General features: G+C 34.0%; 1 non-coding gene across 1 annotated transcript; it reads right to left on the bottom strand.

Moving 5' to 3' along the window:
• Positions 1-303: 303 nt before the first annotated feature.
• On the bottom strand, positions 304-410 carry LOC150021898 (U6 spliceosomal RNA). The gene has a single exon (XR_016513915.1). It is a non-coding gene; the product is annotated as a U6 spliceosomal RNA (small nuclear RNA).
• Between the last annotated feature and the right edge of the window lie 5,554 nt (positions 411-5,964).

Below are 5,964 nucleotides of genomic sequence, written 5' to 3'. Positions count from 1 at the left end.
CACACCCACGCGCGCCTGCACAGTGGCCTGAGTGCTAGTCTCAGTCCTGCAGAGCCATGCCCCAGGGGTCGGTCTCTCACCCATTGGGGCGGGCCCTGGACACTTGTGCACAGTGAAAGTGAGCATCTGTGAGTTGTCGCTGCCCACTGTTCTGGCGCTGCAGCCACCGACCTTATCTCTTTTTTAAAGTTCTCTAAGATTGTCTTTATATATTTAGGTGCTTCTATATTGTGTGCATATATGTTTACAAGAATTATATCTTTTTTCTGCTATTGTTGTGTTGGCTGTTGTTATTCTTTTTATAAAAGTATGGAACACTTCACGAATCTGCGTGTCATCCTTGCGCAGGGGCCATGCTAATCTTCTCTGTATCGTTCCAGTTTTAGTATATGTGCTGCCAAAGTGAGCACAAGGGTTATATCTTTTTGTGGGACTGATCCCTTAGATAGTATGTAGTGACCTTTTTATTCCCTTTTATGGTCTTTGAAGTCTATGATATCAGATAAAAGTATTGCTACCCCAGAATTTTTTGTCTCTATTTGCATGTAATATTATTTTTTACATACCTTAACTTTCAGTCTTTGTAAACTTTTGGTCTGAGTTGCATTTCTTCTAGACAGCATATATGTGTTTCATGTTTTCTTATCCATTTAGCTATTTTATTGCTTTTAATTGGAACAGTTAATTCATTTACATTTAAGGTTATTATTTATAGTACTTATTTATTGCCATTTTTTTCCTCTTTGTACCTGTGTTCCTCTTGCTCTCATTATTTCTTCTTTTTTATAAAACAGTTCCTTTCACATCTCTTGCAACCCTGGCTTGATGAAAATGTACTCCTTTAGCCTTTTTATCTTTTTCTTCAGAAGCTCTTTATTTCACTTTCCATTTTTAAATGAGAGTTTCAGCAGCTAACCTTATGTAGATAACTGTTTCTTTCTTGTTTCCTTTAAGATTCTCTCTTTGTCTTTAAACTTTGCCATTTTATTTGTGATGTGTACTGGTGTGGGTCTCTTTGGGTTCATCTTGATCGAGACTCTTTCTGCTTCCTGGACTTGAATGATTTTTTTCTTCACCAAGTTAGGAAAGTTTTTGTCATTATTTCTTCAAACAGGTTTTCTATTACTTGTTCCCTTTCTTCACCTTCTGGTATCCCTATGATGAGAATATTGTTATGTTTCATGTTGTTACAAAGCTCCCTTAAATCATCCTCATTCTTTTAAAGTATTTTATATTGTTGCTTTGGGTAATTTTTCTTACCTTGTCTTCCAAATTCCTGATTTGATCTTCTGCTCTACCTAGCCTGCTTTTAATTTACTCTAGTGTCTTCTTCACTTCAGATATTGCTTTATTTATTTCCAGTGATTCTTTTTTATAATTTCCATTCCTTTTTCATGCCCATGTAGCTCTTGCTAAGATCCCTGATCATCCTTTTAACCATTACTTTGAATTTTATATCTGATCATTTATTTGCCTCAATTTTATGTAGCACTTTTTCTGGGGATTCCTCTTTTTTTCCCCTGTAAATGTTGTTTCTTTGTCTCCCCATTTTAGCTGTGTTTTTACACGTGTTTCTACATATTAGAGAGATCTACTTTGACTCCCTATCTTGCAGTGTGTTCTTATGTGGTAGGAGTCCTGTGGCACTTGTTCTCCTGGTCTGGATGCTCTAGCAATGACTTTTTGTGGGTAATAGTAACTCGTCTGTTGTATTTGGATCCTGAGTGATTTTGGCCCATTTGTTGGTGGGTGATCCTCTATGGTAGACTTACTGAGAGGCTCATCTCCACCGTGTCTTGTAACTATTGTACAGGTGTTGACAGAACAAAGGCAAACAACACTAAAAAAAGAACATAACAAGAAAACATCCCCCCAACAAAAAGAGCAATATCAATAACAAAAGAGCAAAGGATAATAAAAGTGGAGAGAGAAATGGAATAATAGATAACGGGGGGGAAACAAAGAGGAACAAGAGAAGACCAAAGGAATAAAAATGAGAGGGAAGAATATGAGAGGAGAGAAGGAAACAGAACTAATACAAGTAATGAATTAAAAAACAAAAATGAGAAAAAAGGACAAAGAAAGAGAAAGAATAACAAAAATACAAAAATGGGAATGATGAGGTAATCAAAGAGTACAAGAAAGAAATGAAAAAATACAGTAACATAAATAGAAGAAAAAGAAAAAATAGAAAAGTAATTAAAAGGCCAAGGAAAAGAAAAAATAACAAAAGTAATAAAAATGAATGTAGTAGAATTCTTCTTAGCAGAGTTTAATACTTGTTTGCTGGGTTCTCTCTTTGTATATTTGTCTGATGTTGTCTGAGGTTGGTGTAAGCCAATGTCAGGTGCTGTCCATGTCTAGCCCTCTGCAGCCTGTTCAAAGCAACATGAAATTCACAGATTGTGACTGGTTTCTCTGGGCTTGACTGTACTCATGATGGGCCCAGCTGCTCTGCAAGGCTGGGTTTTATTAGCACTGGGCCCAGGGATGTGTCAGCAAACAACCCCAATCACTACAATATCTGCCTCTGCCTCTCTCTATCTAGTGGCCTGCTGTCAGTCTTAGACCAGTCACAGACACAACTGTTTCTGAGAGGGCTTCTGGTGAAATTAGGGGCATGAGACTCCTGAATCATCTCTGGCAGGTGCCTTTTGGATTTCAGGGAAGATAGAAGGTGTGATCTTTCATTTCTAAGCCACTAGTCACAGTTTGTCCAGGTTTGTTTCCCTGTAGATCACAGAACAAGGCTCCAGTAAGTTAATGGGTGGGGGCTCCAGAGCCCAGATTTTGGGTCTGCCAAAAACAGAGGGTGTTTCTATGGTTCTCACATGGGGAGAAAGCACCAGCCTGTTTCCAGGAAAAGGGTTTAGAATGTCTGTTCTCTACAGCCAGTCTCTGACACCTTCTGAGTCTGCATATGTTGCTGTTTCCTCAGCAGAGGTTAAGATCTGATTCATAGTTTTCTAACAGCTTATATAATGATGATAATTTTTAATCTATGAGATAATCATAGAGATAACTTTTTGAAATTATTAATATCATATATAACATTAATAACTTTAAAAACAACCTTACATTTCTGTTCATATATATTATCTTTTCATATAGCATTAAACACTATTGCTAACATTTTGCATCTATGTTTAGGAGTAAGATCAGTCTGTAATTAATATTTTTCATATTTTCCTTACTGTGTTTCAACCTTGAGGTTTTGTGAGCCTCATAAAATGATTTGGGGAATCTTTGTGTGTGTGTGTGTGTGTGTGTGTCTTACTGTCTGGGAAGGCTTTAAGTCTAGATGAATTTATGTGTTTCGTAAATGCTCGTAGAACTTATTAATGAAGTTATCTACACCTGGTGTTTACTTTGTTGAAAGACTTTTGTCTTTATTTCCCCCTATATTAGTTTGCAAGACTTATTTTTCTAACAATTAGCCATGTTGTCTAAATATTCGATACAGAGGTGTAATTTTGGACATAATATTGCCTTATCAGACACATCTGTAATGATGTGATATTGTCATTTCTGGTTCTAGCTATCTGTGTATTATTTATTTCTTCTTGACTACTATTACAAAGGTTGGTCAATTTTATTTATTGAAATAACAAGATATGAGCACATCTGTTATATGGAAATTTTAGCCAATTATAATATTAGTTTCAAATTCCTACAAGTTCAATATAAAAAATAGAAATTATGAGCAATATCATTAGTGGCACAGATGTAAACATTCAGGAAAAAAATGTTTACAAACTAAACTGAGCAAGGGGTAAAATGGTAACCTAATTTGAACAAGTTGAATTTATTCCAGAGACAAAGGTTTGTTTCAATATTGAAAAACTTTACTAATATGATATATTAATAGATACAAAAAGAAATATCCATATTAATCAAAATAATTCCATAAGTACTACTTAATAAAATCATACCGATATGATAAAACTAACATACAGTTAAAATAAACATTAAAATGGTATTACTTTCTAAAAAGGTATGTGTTTAAAATTAATATCAAATTAAGAATTGAATTGTTAAATTATTTACATTAAATAAAAAATGAAGATACCTGCTCTTCCACTTTGTATAGGAGTGCATACGCATTGTCATAAAGATTAGAATGTTATACAGGTTGCCATTATTCTCCCATAATATTACTTTGTAAAAAATTGAAAAAATACTATAGAATAAATTTTTGAGTTAATAAAATTTCTCATATTTTTTTGGACATAAGATGTAAAAGTCAAATGCATTTCTATACAAATGAGTATCAATCATAATATTATTTAATACACATTTATACCATATACAGAATAATCTCCAAATCACTCATCAATCTTGATACAAAAATTACACTAGTTTTAGAAATAAACGTGTAGATTTCTCTATAAGACAAAAATCTGTCTACATTACAGATATATTGTTGCAAGTAGATTTATATCTTTCATAATGTACTCTAAGAAACAAAGATTGTCAAAAAATACTAACATCATTCTAGTTGTTATTTCTAAACTTCTAATTTAAAAGTATATGTGAGTTTTATTAGTAAATTAAGCTTCAAGTAGAGGTAAACTTTTTTTCCTAAAATGCATAAGGCCTTTGGCTAAGTCAATATATGAGGTCTGTTCAGAAAAAGTCCAACCATTGTTAAAATAACAAAAATGGATTGTATGACATCAGTGTAACCTGACAGCCAAGGAAAGTGGACTGGAATGTGTATGCATGAATGATGATGACTTCACTGTACTAGTTAGTTGAGGCAGTAACTACCATTGAGTCAACATCTGTACTGTATGGCCATCACATTCAAAATGACTGAGCAAATGTAGCAATGAATCTGCATCAAATTTTGTATTAAATTTGAACATTCCTCCAGAAACTATTCAGATGATTCAGAAGGCCACAGCTATGAGCAACAGGTGATTGGGAGCTTCATCATGACAACTTGCCCTTACATGCATCAGATCTCATGCTGAATTTTTGGCAAGACATCAAAACACCCAGATGACTCAGCACCTCTGCATCCCAGATTTGGTGCCCTTCAACTTCTGGCTTTTCCCAAAACTAATATCACCTTTGAAAGGGAAGAGATTTCAGACCATTGATGAGATTCATGAAAACGTGACAGGACAACTGATGGAAACTGGTAAAACTGTGTGAGATCTCAAGGTGCCTACTTTGAAGGGGACTGAGGAGTCATTATCCTATGTACAATATTTCTTATAGCTTGTATATTTTTCAATAAATATCTATTTTTTATATTATGTGGCTGGATATTTTTTCTACAGGCCTCATATTTGTTATAGTTTATATCAGTGAAGAGAATTGTGGAACTATTCTTCAACTTTAATTCCATAAAGATAAAAATAACTCTACAAAGAGAGTTTTCAGATTTCTCCCTTTAAAACAAAAATTAATAAAAAATTGTGCACCACAAATCAAACTTGGTAAAACTCCTTCTCCCCTCAACATTGGGATATTTATAAGGACTTCAGAAATGACTATCTTCTTCCATATTGGCAGGTTATTTAAAAAACATTAACAATAGTGGTTTCAGGACCTTGTGTTGAAAAATATAACTCATTCACATTGCTAAAAATATCTGTCAGGTAAGCCAAAGGATAAAATTGTTCCATCATTTCAAGAGCAGGCTTTGTTTTTCTTAAGAAAAAAAGAAAAGAAAAAAACCACCTGTGATTATATTCCAAATAAGATTTGGACTTGAATGGTAGTTCAAATAAAACTTGTCTCCTTGAAAGCCATCACACTTTTGTGACTTTTTGTATTGACAAAACTTTCAGCGTGGTTTGAAGAATCTTTAATGTCATGTCGCTGTAAGAAACAACACATAGAAGTGGTGTGAATAACTTGGCTTTCTGCTAAAGTAGAAAAAAGATGCTTTTTCAAGCATTTAAGGAACTCCATCTGTGGCAAGAGGATGAAACTTTTATTTTCACTAAAAAC

The sequence above is a fragment of the Furipterus horrens genome, unplaced genomic scaffold (assembly GCF_987537825.1).
Source record: "Furipterus horrens unplaced genomic scaffold, mFurHor1.1.pri manual_scaffold_1, whole genome shotgun sequence".
Taxonomy (NCBI): domain Eukaryota; kingdom Metazoa; phylum Chordata; class Mammalia; order Chiroptera; family Furipteridae; genus Furipterus; species Furipterus horrens.
Note: the sequence above shows the minus strand (reverse complement) of the source record. Positions and strands in the feature narration are given on the sequence as shown.